The 17,167-nt window shown below is 36.6% G+C and overlaps 1 protein-coding gene across 10 annotated transcripts in view; it reads right to left on the bottom strand.

Annotated features, from left to right (window-relative positions):
• The window catches only part of BBX (BBX high mobility group box domain containing), a 339,966-nt gene that overhangs the window by 179,818 nt on the left and 142,981 nt on the right, over positions 1-17,167 (bottom strand). For all 10 annotated transcript variants that reach the window (XM_060198418.1, XM_060198419.1, XM_060198424.1 and 7 more), the window contains one exon: positions 11,260-11,333. The gene's annotated coding sequence lies outside the window, so the exon portion shown is untranslated. The remainder of the gene's footprint in view (positions 1-11,259; positions 11,334-17,167) is intronic.

Below are 17,167 nucleotides of genomic sequence, written 5' to 3' on the forward strand. Positions count from 1 at the left end.
TGATTCACATAATGGAGGACTTTTTGGCCAATACAAGGCCACCCCATCGTCTCTAGTCAGGGAATTCTTGGATTCCCACATAGATATGATGGGCCTAGACCTCTGATAGATCCCTCTCTCCACCATCATTGACCACTTCCATCAGAAACATCATCATAGGCCCTCTTGTGGGCCTCTCCAGGACCATACCCTAACTATAAAGTAGCAATGGTAGGAACTGCCCCACTTTTTATTTTTTTTTTATTTTTTGCTCCCAGGGTTATCTCTGGGGCTCGGTGCCTACACTATGAATCCATTGCTCCTGGAGGCTATTTTTCCCATTTTGTTGCCCTTGTTGTTGCTAGTATTGTTGACATTGCTGTTGTTGTTGCTGGATAGAACAGAGAGCAATTGAGAAAGGAGGGAAAGACAAGAGAGGGGGAGACAAAGATAGACACCTGCAGACCTGATTCACTGCTTGTGAAGTGACCCCCATGCACGTGGGGAGGTGGGATTCACATTCACACTGGGATCCTTACACCAGTTCTTGCGCTTGTTGCAGTCTGTGCTTTATCTGCTGCGCTACCCCTTGACCCCCAAGAACTGCCCCACTTTCTGAAGGGAGGCTGGGTCATCCTACTCTGCCACTTGAGGAAGACTGCTCCTGAAATGAGTGCAGCCTAGGGATTTGTTCCAGGATGTGACCTTGGACTGTGAGCTCAGACTAACAGACTCAGAAGTTACACAGGCTCCTGGGCTAAATATGAGTGTGTGCAAGTGTGTGTGTGTGTGTGTGTGTGTGTGTGTGTGTGTGTGTGTGTGTGTGTGTGTGTGTGTGTGTGTGTGTGTGTGTGGTTAGATGGATGGATTAAACAGTTAATTATATTTATATACTTTCTTCCAGTTTGGGAGATACTTTCTTGCCTAATCCAGCTTTCCAACCCTATTCTCAACTCTGACAAGTTCCCAGACAATATTTTTAGTACACTCAGGGAAAAATTACTAAAATCATGGGCTCTTTGGAATATACTTCAAATAGACTTTCTAGTTTCTTTCTACCATCAGGTTGATCCTTAATTTTATCTTCTCTATTCCTACCTTTTGGTTCCTGTTTATTAAACGTTTTGTCCTGCTTTGTATCTTACAGCCTTTCAGCCACCAAGTGGCAGATGCTATGATTCCATTCTGACTTCCCTAGGTGGTTGACCTCACCAATGTGTCACCTCTCCAGAGCCCTACCTCACTAGGGAAAGACAAAAGCAGGTTGGGTGGAGGGTAGGATGAACCTGTCGATGCCATTTCCATCAGAGAAGCAAAACTCCCACCTTCTGCAACCCAGACAATTTTGGTTCATACTCCCAGAGGTAGAGAAACGTTAAGAGAAGATAACCAGAGGGCTCTGAACCCCATCAGGACCTAGGTAGATAAGAAAAAAAAAAGAAAGGGCATTAAGAAGTAGTACTAGGTGTAAATGTGACTCAGATAGGAAGAGAAAGCAGGACCACAGGAAAAAATGGGCAAATATATATATATATATATATATATATATATATATATATATATATATTTTATAGAACTAACACTCAACCCATATCTGTGACCTTGGGAGAACTACTGCAGCTTCCAATTGAGAGAATGGGAACACGGAACTCTGGTGTTGTGAAGAGTGTGGAACTATAACTCTTACATTATAATTCTGTATATCAATATTAAATCACTAATAAAATAAATTTTTAAAAAAGCCTGCCTGGAAACATGAAGTCACAGTGCCAGGGAGGGAGAGGAGAAAAGAGAGAGGGGGAGAAAAAACATCGTGTTAATTCAAATTAAACATAAAAGGCGTAAACAGAATTTCAGGTACATGTCCATCTGGGTGATGTCTAGATGGATAAATGGGCCGATACCATTCAGCACATGAATTCATTTCATATTTTATAAGTTTCACTGTTTCTGATATTGTCACTTTTTATTATATTAGCATGAAATGACTGAAAATGCTTAGGACAATGCCCAACACAGTTTTATTATTATAATTATCATTATTATTAAAATCTTATTCAGAATCCAGTTTCTCCCAAGAGTCCTATGTATTGTAAATCCCAATGGTAATATTCAGTACCCTAAAACATTACCTGAAGTATAAGAGTTCTGCCAAGAAGAGACATTGAATAAGTACCCTTATAATAAATGCCAAGGAACACTGAAATAGCTATGAAATTCATCTGATTTTTAAGAAAAATACAACCAAGAGAGGAGCAGAGTTTGTAGATTAAACTAAGAAGGTTGTATAAGTCAGTCAGTATAAAACCAAAATATCTTTACAAATCAGTTTGAATAGATATTCTAAAAATAATCGTACTTTACCCCAATTAAACATCCAAAAGTGGAATTTAATCAGTGTTATAGCACTTAGCAGAAGGTTTTTTAAATTTTAAGCCTTTCTGGCTCAATGCTCCATCCCCCCCAACCTCCCTCCCCCCCCACCACACACAATCAACAGGTACTAGGAATTTTTTTCCTATTTAAGTTCTAGGCTTATACACATTTATTAATTATAGGATTAAACTTGAAAGCAACAAACTTTTATTTTTGAAGAACAAAACTGTTATTTTTGAAGAACTCTCCCTGAATTCATCTAGGAAAAAGAATTATCTACAGGTAAACTAGGGGATGTCTATTGACACCAAATTCAATGAAATACAGGATTAATGAAATGAGAATTTCTATACTAATTTGCCAAATTTTACTGAACAACTTTCATATTCCAGGTAACATTTCCTAGGTTTCAGAGATATATCCATGGGGGGGGGGGGAGGCATTCTCTCTGGTGAGAATTTAAATACCTTAGACTCTTAAAGTGCTTACATAAAAAATAATAATAAAGGCTTTCATACAAATATATACATGCACTTTTAAGTGTATATACAGTTTACAGTACTTTTACACAAAGTTGTAGTGAAATTCTCTAGGAACAATGAGATTAGAAATTCTGCCTCGGGAGTCGGGCTGTAGCGCAGCGGGTTAAGCGCAGGTGGCGCAAAGCACAAGGACCAGCATAAAGATCCCGGTTCGAACCCCGGCTCCCCACCTGCAGGGGAGTTGCTTCACAGGCGGTGAAGCAGGTCTGCAGGTGTCTATCTTTCCTCCTCTCTGTCTTCCCCTCCTCTCTCCATTTCTCTCTGTCCTATCCAACGACAACAACAATAATAACTACAACTATAAAACAACAAGGGTAACAAAAGGGAATAAATAAATAAAATAAATATTAAAAAAAAGAAAGAAATTCTGCCCCATTAGATTCAATTATGCTCCTGGAGACACACTTTTATAACAGGAACCAAAAGAAATACAGATTATAGGATAAAATTAATTTACCCACCATTTTTCAGATTAGTATTAATGGCTTAAGTAAAGTCATGCCTAACTATATTTAAATAATTCTTAATTGGTGAATTTGACCTAATAGAAAAGGCATAAATCAGTAGAGAAAATAATAGTATGTAAACTTTATTACTTCATAAACAAATGCAAACAAATTTTCATTCCCAAGGCACCAAAGGGTGCCCCAGTTGAATCCCCAATATCACATCACTATAGGCCAGAGCTGAGGAATGCTCTGGAAAATAAATAAATAAATAAATAAATAAATAAATAAATACCATAGCTTAGTTTGTGTATGTGCAAGGCTCTGACTTCATTGCCTAACACTGTGTTAAATGAAGAAGAAAATAAAATGCAATTAGCTTTTACCTCACTCGAGTACAGTTTATGCTCTCAACTAGTCGTTATCAAATGTGTATGCTTAAGACTCACATCCCGGGAGTCAGGCTATAGCGCAGTGGGTTAAGCGCAGGTGGCGCAAAGCACAAGGACTGGCATAAGGATCCTGGTTCGAATCCCGGCTCCCCACCTGCAGAGGAGTCCCTTCACAGGCGGTGAAGCAGGTCTGCAGGTGTTTATCTTTCTCTCCCCCTCTCTGTCTTCCCCTCCTCTCTCCGTTTCTCTCTGTCCTATCCAACAACGACGACAACAACAATAATAACTACAACAATAAAACAACAAGGGCAACAAAAGGGAATAAATAAATAAAATAAAATATTTTAAAAAAATTAAAAAAAAGACTCACATCCCAGTAAGATATTTTTGTATTACCCAGTTGTCAAAAAAAAGTCATGACATATTTTTGGTTTTCTATGCAAAAATGTGTCCTGACTTTTCTCAATAATATGCAAAGCTTAAAAGTCAAGTCATATAGATGAGGCCATTATCACATAGGGTTGGTGCCTTTAAAAGAAAAGACACCACAGTTCGTTCACTTTCTCCACACATGAAAAGGCCACACACCTAGAAGACTACTTCTCCAGAGCCCTGGCCCAATAAATAGGGAAAGATAGAAGCAGGCTGGGAGTATGGATCGACCTGCCAACCCCCATGTCCAGTGAAGAAGCAATTATAGAAGACCAACCTTCCACCTTCTGCACCCCATGATTCTGGGTCAGTATTCCCAGAACAGGAAAGCTTCCAAAGGAGGGGATGGAATACAGAACTCTGGCTGTATAAATTGTGTGGAATTGTACCCTTCTTATTCAATGGACGTGTTTATCATTATTAAATTAATGAAGGAAGGAAGGAAGGAAGGAAGGAAGGAAGGAAGGAAGGAAGGAAGGAAGGGAGCAACTCTATGCCCTGAGAGTAGCTGTCTATAAGGCAAGACAATAGCCCTCACCAGAAACAAAAAATGATATTAGCACCTTGATTATGGAGTTTTAGACTCTGGAACTGTGAGAAAAAAAGCATCTAGTCTGTGAAGATTACACAGAAGACTAAGTAATCTTTAGTGACGAAAAGCTTTTATTATTCAAAAACTTCTGTTTGATAATTTAACAGAATAAGTAACTGATAGTTACAAAGACCCATTTATACAGTGAAAGCTTGGAACAATGTAAAGAATATTTCAACCTCACCCCTAAATCATTTTAGAAAAAAACAGAATTAGGCTTTGAACCATATGATCTATCACTATTATACCAGAATGTGTGAATCTGTGAGAGGATAATGCCAACAGAGAAATCCTCTTTAAAAAGAGTAAAATAATTAACACTTCATTGGAAAATAGTAACAAGCATATTTAAACTGTTGAAGTTTTCTGACCTGGGCCAGGTGGTGGTGCACCTGGTTGAGTGCACACATTACAGTGCGCAAGGACCCAGGCTCGAGCCCCCAGTCCCCACATGCAGGGGGAAAGCTTCACGAGTGGTGAAGCCGGGCTGCATGCAGGTGTTTCTGTCTCTTTCCTTTTCTACCTCCCCCTACCTCCTCAATTCCTGCCTGTCTCTGTCTCTCTCCCTTTCTACCTCTCCCTACCCCCTCGATTTCTGCCTGTCTCTATCCAATAAATTAAAAAAAAAAAAAAATTAAAACAGTTTTCTGATCCCAAATTTCTTGATCTTTGTTCTTAGTAGAAATTCTACAGATTTTACCTAAGGCCTCCATGTTTACAAAACATGTTTGGCTGACTATTAACAGGTGCCCAGAAAGGCTTTGGGCACTCCTTTTTGTCACAACTTCCTTCCCCTTAAGGCAGAAGAGTATGAGGAGTATGAAGGGTGTCAGTGAGTTTAATGGCAGCAGCCCACAGGCCTTGACATTATGCAGAATACTATCATTAACTCTAACCTCTGGGTAGTTCCCTTTAGGGTTTGGGGTTTGTACATAATAGAATGACTTGAATATTTCTTTTAAAAATATTTATTTATTTTTATTGGATAGAGACAGAGAAAATTAAAAGAGGAGGAGGAGAGAGACAGAGAGACACCTACAGCCCTGCTTCACCACTTGTGAAGCTTTCCCCCTGCAGGTGGGGACCAGAGGCTTAAACCTGGGTCCTTGAGCACTGTAATGTGAGTGCTTAACCAGATGTGCCACCACCTGCCCCGACTTGAATATTTCTTGAGGAATTAAAGAACTGCACCTAACTAGTAACATTCAGACAAAGACTATTGTAATTAACATTTAACACATTCTTGATGTCTCCCATACCTTGAAAGTAATTTGTGCTATGACATGATTTGCCTATGAGCATCTTTGATCTTTTGTTCCTTTTGATGTGATGTGATTTTATCAATGAATACTCCTCAAGAGTTTTGATCACTAACACACCTGACATTCTCCCATCTCTAAAGTGTCTAGGTGTTGTCCCTCCAGACACTTGAAATAAACTACGAAGTGACTGAAGTTATTTTCTCTCAACCCTGGGAGTTTCTGATTTCAGGATCCTGATACCTGGTAATGGTTCTCCTATCTGCATATAATCCACAGAAATAGAAATGTGGACTCTTTGGATAATCAAACAGCATTTGTTTTGAATTGAGAAGAAAATTCCAGTGACATTACCTTCTCTCTTTGTACCTTATCTCAAGATTATATAAAATTTTCTCTTTAAGGCTAGCTTCATTGATATTCAGAGTGAAAGTCATATATACACATTTGACAATCACACTGTCCTTAGGATTTCTAAATTATCAGTGGCAAGAAGTGAATTATTAGATCAGAGAGTGGCTAATATTTCCACAGAATTCTCCCTTTCAGTGATTAAGATAAAGCCACTTTCAACTTTCTGAGCTACAATGAAAGTAGTTCTTATTTATTCAGGACAACTTTTTAGAAAGTCCTTGGAGAAGTAAATGTATAGTATAGGGTGTGACCATAAATTTCAAGCACATTTTAGAGACATGTACAAGGACAGATAACTACTAAAAACACTTAATGATGCATTCAAGATACTTGAACTTTGAACACATTTTTCTTTTAACTATGTATCATAGTTAAAAGTAATTCCTATGTACATCCTATGTATCATACACTGTTTCAGTTACTTGGCATACTTAGTTTAATTTTCACAGTCCCAGAAAGAAGGAATCATTATCTAACCCTTTGTGACAAAAGAAGGCTTTGGAGAGGATAATCACATAAATTCTTTACATTAAAAAAAATTACTTCCATCTCAATCTTCAGGGACTATAAGTATCAGAGAAAATACAGATACTCTAGATTTTTTTCTTTTTTTTTTTTTTTACCCCTACTGGTACAGCTAGGGCTCCATGCCTGTGTCTGCATGATTCTTCTACTCCTACCTAGCAAACACTTTTTTTTTTTTTGTTTAAGATATCGAGCAACAAAGAGGGCCAGAAAAAGTGAAACAGAGAAAGAGAAGACAAAGCGAGGACGTCACAGCACTGTCTAGTTCTCATGAAGCTTTCCCTGTGCAGGAACTTCCAGGTGAAGCCTGCATGACAAAGTGTGTGGTCTATAGGGTCATCTATCATACAGCACCCACTCTTAGATCTTTTAAGTTTATCTCAGCCACACAGATCTGGTAGCAATTTTTATTACGCCTGTGGAATTAAATCAATACTAGCCAACAAGTTCTGTGTGTCTATCAATTATCTTGAAGGCTTAGGAGGCAATAATACAGCAGTCACTTTATAGTGAATATGACTTCAGGTGAAGTGCCTTGAAGACCTCCCACAGTACAATTGCTAACCTCCCTACAATGACTCATTCTTTTTCTAGAATGATTCTTGAAATTGATTTTAAGTATAGGCATTTTGCTACCATTGCCTGGTAAAAATAGATTACTACTGAAAAAACTGCAGAGTACTCATTTTCTCATTCTCTTCTTCTATCCAATTATATATTATTTGTTCAAAATTCTATAACCCATTTAGGATACCCAAGACATTATCATGAGTATTATTACCTTCCTCTCTGTGTACACAAACTGCAGAATCCAGTCTGAAGTAATTTTCATTCATTTATAAACTACTTCTAAAATAGCAAGGTGAGCCTATTAGATATACCAGCAACAATTTCTAAACTGTGAGGAAGGTTCTAATGTTCAAGTCATCAGACAGCTCTTTTTGAAACTTGTAATAGACAGATATCATAGTACACTGCGTTCCATGAGAACAACTAAATGATTCAAGGTCAAATAATTTCACGTTAAACAGATTCATTTACTGCAGGACTTCTTGGAAAACCTAATACATTACAATAAAAATATATGCTGTGCCTTTCACCCCTCTAAAAAGCCACGTTTAGACCATGACACAACTCCGGGACATGTGATAAACACTTTGACCAGTAATATATGAAAGGTAGTAACATGAGTCACTTCCAAGCAGTTTATAAAGCTGTGGTTCCATATTTATTCCTTTCTCCTTCCTCCACAAGACTTCAGAGACTCCGCATCACTTCAGAGACTGCTCCTTCAATTCTGCTCCAGAACAAAAGTGGCATGGAGCAGAAGGAAGCAGGCTCGTTAAGAATATTGACATGGGGGGTCGGGCAGTAGCACAGCGGGTTGAGCGCACGTGGTACAAAGAGCAAGGACAGGCTTAAGGATACTGGTTCTAGTCCCCGGATCCCCACCTGGAGGGGAGTCGCTTCACAGGCAGTCTGCAGGTGTCTGTCTTTCTCTCCCCCTCTCTGTCTTCCCCTCCTCAATTTCTCTCTGTCCTATCCAACAATAATAGTATCAACAACAATAATAACCACAGCAATGCTACAACAACAAGGGCAACAAAGGGGGGGGAATGGCCTCCAGGAGCAGTGGGTTAGTGGTACAGGCACTGAGCCCCAGCAACAACCCTGAAGGCAAAAAAAAGAATATTAACATGAGTGTAAAATATTTTTTAGACTTGGGAGAGCCTTTGAATATTTAAAGAGGAACTTTAATTTGACTGATGATGTGTTTCCTAGATTTTTTGGAAACTAGCATCTAATATCTCGAAACATTTGCCAAGTAACATTTTCCAGGATTTGCTCCCTAAACTATTACTGGTTTTGTATGTAATCTTCTTAGTACTGGATTTAAGATGAAAACATATATCAGTTAGAGGTATATAGTCTCAGATCTCTTCAATTAAACTTTTTATTTTAAAATTTATAAGCAACTTGAAGTTCATAAGTTTCTGTTTATGGTCAATATTTTACTACAATAGTCTGATTAACATACAGAAATATAGATTATACGGTTAGTAAATGTCACCATACGTTAGCTAATGCTAACTTAATTTTGTTTTACAAGAGGTCAGAAAAAGTGGCCCACTTTACTTTCTAGATATCGTATTTAGTGAATTCAGAATATGCTGCCACAAATTGAACTTCTCTCAAGCCTCACTAAACTTAGCTTCCTTTTAGATTAGAAACTGAAGTCAGGGTGGCGTCATGGTAACATCTGCAACTTGGTAGCTGAAAAAATTAAGGTATAAAGTAGCACAAATTGTTTAATAATCAGGAACCTGAAGATAAGAACATAGCAGATGAGATTTGGGGCCTTCATGTTGGAAGAAGCTAGAAAGCCTATTTTAAGTATATCTCATCAATGTGTCTTGGAACCCCACCTTTACAGAGCCCTGCCCCACTAGGGAAAGAAACAGCCTAGGAGTATGGCCTGACCTGCCAATGCCCATGTCCAGTGGAGAAGCAATTGCAGAAGCTAGACCTTCTTCCTTCTGCACCCCAGATGATCCTGGGTCCATAATCCCAGAAGGATAAAGAATAGGAAAACTGGGAGTCTGGCGGTAGAGCAGCGCACGTGGCCTGGAAGCAGAAGGACTGGCTTAAGGATTCCTAGCCCCTGGCTCCCCATCTGTAGGGGAGTCACTTAACAGGTGGTGAAGCAGGTGTGCTTCTCTCCCCCTCTCTGTCGTCCCCTCCTCTCTCCATTTCTCTCTGTCCTATCTAACAACGACGGCATCAATAACAACAATGATAACTACAACAGCAATAAAAAAAAAAAAAACCAAGGGCAACAAAAAGGAAAAGAAAGAAAGAAAGAAAGAAAGAAAGAAAGAAAGAAAGAAAGAAAGAAAGAAAGAAAGAAAGAAAAGGAAAGCTTCCAGTGGAGGGGATGGAATACGGAACTCTAGTAGTGAGAATTGTGTGGAATTGTATCCCTCTTATCCTAAGGTCTTACTGATCATTATTAGATCAATAAATTAAAAAAAAAAAAAAAAAAAAAGGAACTGAATACTTGAATTTTCAATATAAATACTTGAAATTTCAGTATAAATATTCAGTCTCTATCTAAACCAGTTGATCCCATGAAAGCACATACAACCTACTACTGTATCCTAACTGGTGTTCTTTGATTCATAATTTACATTTCTAACTTAACTGTATCTTAAAGAACAGACCAAAAAGGAGGAAATATGGCAATTAAATCTCAATCTTCTCTCTGATATTAAGGTTTTATTAGTGTTTCAATAGCCTAGTAAATACACATTCAAGCTAAATTACATACATTATACAAAATATGTATTTCTAGGTAATGACAGAAGAATGGTTCAGAGGCTTTATATTTATGCTCGTTATCATAAAAAGAACACACAGTTGTACACTTACTGGTGTTTTAGATATTCTAGAAACATTTAATAAGCTAGCAAAAATAAAGCAAGATGTAAGGTCAATTTTCAGTGGTCAGAAATTGTGGTTTTTTTGTTGTTGTTTTGTTTATATCCTAAAAATTGAAAATTAACAATTACTACATTGGTCCATATTTAAGTCATATCAAATTTACTGCAAAAAATTTAAACCTCAGTAAGTTATCAACTTGTTTCCAGGCTAAAAAAGAATACATTAGCTGTTTTAAAATTAAACCTGAAATACTATTGCCATACTTAAACCCATTTACCCTACCACAGAAAGCTTTAAAAATAACATGCACAAAAGGACAGAGGTGCAGCATTTGCTATCATTCGCCACACATATAGACCTTAAAATCTCAACTTTTCTTCATTGAGTGGTTTTTATATTCAAAAGTTTTGTGCCATTACATATGCTATTATTCTTAGTGGTTTTTTTATATATATATATAAACTCAATAGTTCTAATCTGATTCATTTGCTATTAACCTCCAAACAGCAGGGGAAAATAATTAGCTTTGGGGGACTGTATCAATTTAGGTGTGCTGCGTTGGTAGTATAATGGTGAGCAGTGAGCATAGCTGCCTTCCAATTTAAGTGTGCTACCTCTCCATATATGTAACTTGACTTTTTTCATAAGGAATACACCATGGAGAAATAACCAGAATTTTTGAAATAGCTTTTTAAGAATTCATAATCACAATTATTGCACTTCCCCAATTATCAATAACATTAAAGGTAAGTCCATTAGATAGGGAAAAGTTGAGACCAGCCCTGATAGTATATTATTTTTGACTGCTTCACTGTTTCCAGGCAAGTCAATAAGATTCACACCAAATGTCGTTGCTCTTACCGGTCAAGTCAAGACTTTCCATTGTGAGTTCAATGGAACATCAGAACTCCCAGCTTCCGTGATGCAGCAGGATTCTATGAAAGACCATAAGAAAGTGGTTAACACAGGAAGCCACACAAATCTGATAGTCTTCTTTATACTCCCCAATTATTTATATGATCAGTAAACAGTCCAAACCAATCATTGAATAACCCTATGCTAATACTATTTAAAGAATGAACATGAATGTTTATTTTCCATTTCAACTTAAAAAAACATTATAATTATTCAATAGGATTTGATATTAAATTTAGTTATTTCTCATCTTTTAAGAAATTGGCATACATATAAGTTAAACAGCATTTAACATTAACACTGTGAATAGACATGCCTAAGCTATACATTTTTAATAGTTTTTTTTTCTTACATGGCTTTACTAGGAAAAATTATGATTTAAAAGACAGTTGTTTTTATATGTAGTCACATAACTACAATTTCATGTCTCCCCAAGGTAGTTGTCTACACACCATTCACAAATTATATCCATTTTTAACAATTTATTCATTAAAGAGAAAGGGATTGAAAAAGAGTACATACACCAAGGCCTGAGATTAAACTATTACAGCCTCAAGCATACAAATTCTGCATGGTGCTGACTAACTCACCTCCCTAACTGCACTAATTGTATTATTTTAAATAAGTTATTTCAGCTTCTATGTGAAATATGTTTATTTGGTTTCTAGGATACTTTAGTGGTAATACTAAATTTACACTTTCTGGCCCTCAAATCCCTACAGATTATACCAATGCAAAGATATGGCTTTAACATACTCTAGATAAAAATCAGTTTGTTTCCTTTTTTGGGGGGGGGGGGGCTAATGAAAAAATTTAGTTTTCACTCACCAACTTAGATCTATTAGTAGTACTAGTCATTTTATGGCTTGGCTCAAGAATTTTATTTGTTTGTTTCCCCTTAATCAACCACTATGATATGAAAGAATTAACTCTTAAATATCAGGTGTAATAAAATGTGTAATAACTCATTTGAGAAATCATATCAAGCAAGATTTAGGTGATTCTGTTGTCACCCAGTGCTACAGAAGAAAACAATAGCTGGAAATAATGAGTAAAATATTAAATGATCTCATGTGGCTTCACACAAGATACTACTCACTCATCGATATTTATTAAGAGTATCGATAAATAAATCCAGATTCTTGAAACAAACTGCAAATGATACACATGGCTATTTTTCCAATTAAAAGTCCATGTGTTTACTATGGAAGCATATAACATAAACTAATTAAATGGTATAAAGATTTGCTTTTTAATTATAATAAACTAGGCAACTAATATTAACTAAAATGCCATTTTAAGAATATGAAATTTACTGCCTATCTCATATGTTTATTTCCATTTTCTTTAAATAAATGTGTAAAAGTCAGCACAGGGAAATATTGCTTAAGTACAGTAAAACAAGTGAGTAAAAAATCATAGATAAATGTCAAATAAACTGATATTAACTAAAGAAGTAAATATAGCTGTAATATCAAAATTGGGAGTATAGATACAACCATTCACTTCGACAACATGAGTTTAATTCTTATTTTGTTTTTAAAATGTGCTTATTTTGTTTTAAAAGTGAGTACTTGCTAAGTGAGAAATAACATATGCTAATATATCCTACATACAGAACTTCTTTTAGAAGATCAAAAATAAACTCTAATCTTTAGTATCCTTACAGAATGTTTTCCTATAACCAGATCTATACTCTAAAATGAACCATAGATTCACCTTAATCTGACTATTGTCAATAATTTATCTCCTGTGATCCATGAATAATAAAGTGATGGCATGAAAGGAAAAAGGTAGGCTGTTCTGTGGTCAATATGGGTTTTAAAAACTTTAAGGTAATAAAGAAATCATGCTGGATTTAACTGACTAGAAGAGAGAAGCCAGGGAATCAGCCACAGAGCTAAGATCATTTTTCAAGGTTGAAGATCCTGCCTGAGACAGACTTCCTTTGAATTCTTTGATAACCAAACATTGAGACTCCAGATTGTATCTGGCTCTTGCCCATGAGTGGCTTCAGAAAAGCAGTTTCAGCACAAGTTCTTGTGCATTTAAGTTACAAGCACTTTCACAATGTGTTTTGATTTGATGGAAATGAGTGGTTGTGTGTCAGAGGGCAGGTGGCTAAGGAGGAGGGGGAAGAGTCTGAAGTGGGAACATAACCCTGCAGAACAATTTTAATGTGTCCATAACCACAGCTGAAGTGGATTTCCCTGAGTCACCCATGCCTGTCTGTAGTCTCTCAATTCCACTTTGGCTTTTCCTCAAGCTCACGTCGACACAGGGCTTTGGATCTTTGACTTCTCATGCTTTAGCTCTCACCCTCATTAAGAACCTGTTCCCTTCCCCTATTGCAACTGTTTTTATCTATGTTACTGTCTTCCACAGGGTGCAAAAGTTGGCACAGTGTGGGACCCCCTCTGAGAAAATTCATCATAAGAGGATGAGATAGCTATCTCTTACCACAAAAAGTGCATCTGACTTGGCATTCCACAATCCAATCATAAATATTTGGCCTTAACAAAACACTGAAATATCATAAAGGAATTCACTTAGTGGCACAATTTCCTCACTGTTCTTTGGGTGCTATGTTTTTAAAGGCTTAGTATACTTTGGGGGCCAAAAAATGAGATGTCATGTCTGACAATATAGCAAGATTTCCAATTAATGTTAATGTCCAGTTTAACATTCAGAGGCACATTATGGCAAAATTCCCATCTATGTCAACACTGTGTGTTCTGCACCCTGATGTCACCACTACTTACTCAGTGCAGAAGGGACTCCAAGGCAACCATGTTGCCCACTTATGTGGAAGAATATTTAATCCTCATGAATGACTGATTTTCTGATGTTTTTATCAATTCTCTGGGTAATAGATTAAGCTTTAACTAACTCATTTTCATACATAACCCTAATTCAATCAAGCTCAATAAAAGTCATTCTAGACTGCAATTATTTGTTAAGGAATAATTACATTCAAATGGAAAAAATGGTTGGGCATAATCCAATGCATGGTACAGATGCCTCTCCATTTATGGAGCAAGAAACAATGACATGTTTTAATAAAATAACCACACTGCTAGAAAAAGAGACATGTTTTTCCTCATCCTTCTAAAAATAGAATATTTATGATTTTACACCTGACAAAAGCAAAAGCAGATTTTAATATTTCTATATTAAACTATGCTTTTGCTTTGAAAGAGGCCTTATTTTTAATCTAAGAGTCAGCATGACCTCTAAGAGACAAAACATGTCCACATCACAGATTAACAACCTAACATTCACTGTTTCACTATGTTTTCCACTGGCTTTCTCCACTTTTCTAGCATACTCCAATCTCCACTTCACAATGCAGACTGTCTTAAAATGTTTTGCATGCTTTTAAAACTACTACTTTATATGAAGATCTATTTCTTATCTTTTCCTGGACTCATTATTCTGTGTGTTTACAAATCAAACTAAATATGAACTCTACACTCTTATTTCTATGTGTATATTATGCTTATAGTAAAAAAAATATTCACTGATTTATGTACTATATATGCATAAAACCCCCTAATAATGCTACTACTCAATTCCATTAATCTCAACAGTAGCATCAAGCACATCTATCAAATAATATATACCAAATAAGTATACCAGCTACTATGCAATGCCAGTCAATGAATTCATGCCTTAGTTTACTCATATACTACAGGCCAATGGATACTCTCCCTAGAAATAGTAAAATAATAGTCTGACCTCCAGCAAAAGCTTAATCTGAAATTAAAATATTCCCACAGATAAAGGTAACTCCAAAGACTATGTGGTACATAAAGCTAGAGAAAAGATATAATTAAAAAACATGATAACAAAGCATGAATAAAGACAACACACTTGTTAAAAGTCAAATATCCTGCTCTTCTTTCATAGTTGAAGATTAAAACCACAAATATTTCACTGGCATTTTTGGCCAAGCTCCAATTTAACAGCAACTACACGTGTAAGCTATACTGAGAATGAAAATCCTTTAAAGGAAATGCAAATCAAAAATGCCTCCTTGTCATCATCTCAAGCCACCTTTACATTTCCTAATGACCCAGAGCCTTTCAGTTCAGAAGCATAAACAGAAATAAAGGAAGAGAAGCCTCAAGAGTTCCTTAATAAACTAACAGTAAACCAAAGTAACTACTACAAAGTAATTACAGATTTGTCCATCTGTTTGGACTTCCCAGGAAAGTGTCAGAAAACTCTGGCAGGCTGAGACAGAGCAAGGTTTGTTATGCATGGGCCTCTTACAGTAAGAAGATAAAGTATATGGAAATTCCCTCACCATCTGTACTCAATGCTGATAAATAATAATCATAAAGATGATTAAATTTTACCTAACACCTGTATCCTAACACAGAGATGCAAACAACATAACTTACATGTTTGAGAACTTACTGACGATGTACTACTGGCCTTTAACACTGCAAAAAGTATAAGAAAAACTGTTTTCTGGAGGTTGGTGATCTAGTTTGTTACTATACATACACATTACATATTGATAACAGATGTACAATAAATGTCAAAACATTAAGTAAAATTAGACAATTTTTGACAGAATGCACAAAGCAATTTCTCTATGTGAAACCTGAATGAAACACCTGTGGCAACCAGGAATGCTGGGAAAGAGAATGGAAGGGGGTGATATAAGTAAAAAAAAGAAAGAAAGAAAAGAGAAAAAATGCACCTGTTGCTATGTTTATATTGGTTTGTTCCCCTTCCCCCCAACTCTGAGAGAACTGGTTTGGCCCTTGCTAGTTTCTTGCGCCTTTTTCTCCCCGCCCCCTATGCTAAGGACGTGCAGCCCAGCCACAGAGGGACAATGATTGGGAAGCACATGGTGTGGTGATTTGCCCGTTCGTGAATAAAGATTAAACTGCAGCTTCTCAGCCCAGCCCTGTGTCCCTCTCTACCGTGTGTCTCTCTCTACCGCCGCGACGATAGCCTGGCCTGCTAGAGCCCCGGAACTTTAACAACATGCACCAAGTTTTAACACTGGGAGAAAGAAAGCATGCTAGAAAGGGCAGGAAGTAGATTTGGTTAAAGTGGGCAAATAAGAAAACAATGCAAACTGCTGTTCTGCTCAGCAAATTGTTCTTTTTCTCAGGTGGTGAAACAGTACAGCACAAGATTTCCAAAAGCACTAAGCTAAGAGCCAAAGCCCATTTCTAACATGTCCAATTTATAACACAGAAATTGTGAGACACTGTAAATCTTCAGTTTTCACCAACAACAATCCTTACACCTCCAAAGATTCTATTACACTACTAAAGGTATTATAAGTGGTAAATGACTTAGCATATGTTAAATGTTCAAAAAATATTGATTCTTCTTAGGAAAATTAAATTTTCTACCAAGTGGTAGAAAAGCATTCAGTAAAGAAACTCACTAAGGCTTATTTTGAATATCCTCAGCATTTCGATGTTAAGTGAACTGTTACTTTCTCAAGTGGTGTTTCCTTGTAGTTTTTTTTTTCTTGCAAAGATTTTTGCTTTAATTTATATATTTCTGCAATGTTTAAATGCTGGCAGTTTGAGTAACCACTTTTTTACATTATCAACATAAATTGGCAAATTTGACAATATGGAGTTTGATTATAAAAAAGATGAAGATCATCTGCCCTAAGATTGTTTCAGGGACCATACTAAACCATGAATTTCTGCAGTTTCCATAAGTAGAGATGGAAAATGAGTAAGCAATGGTCCAGTCAAATGGCTTGGCAGGGAGACACTGAATGACTCTTTTATACTCTTATGAACTATATAAATGTGCTTTTGACCTTCTTGGGCAGGGGAAATTATACATTTAAGATAGGAGTTTCACTTCCAGG

Source organism: Erinaceus europaeus, chromosome 9, assembly GCF_950295315.1.
Source record: "Erinaceus europaeus chromosome 9, mEriEur2.1, whole genome shotgun sequence".
NCBI classification, from domain to species: domain Eukaryota; kingdom Metazoa; phylum Chordata; class Mammalia; order Eulipotyphla; family Erinaceidae; genus Erinaceus; species Erinaceus europaeus.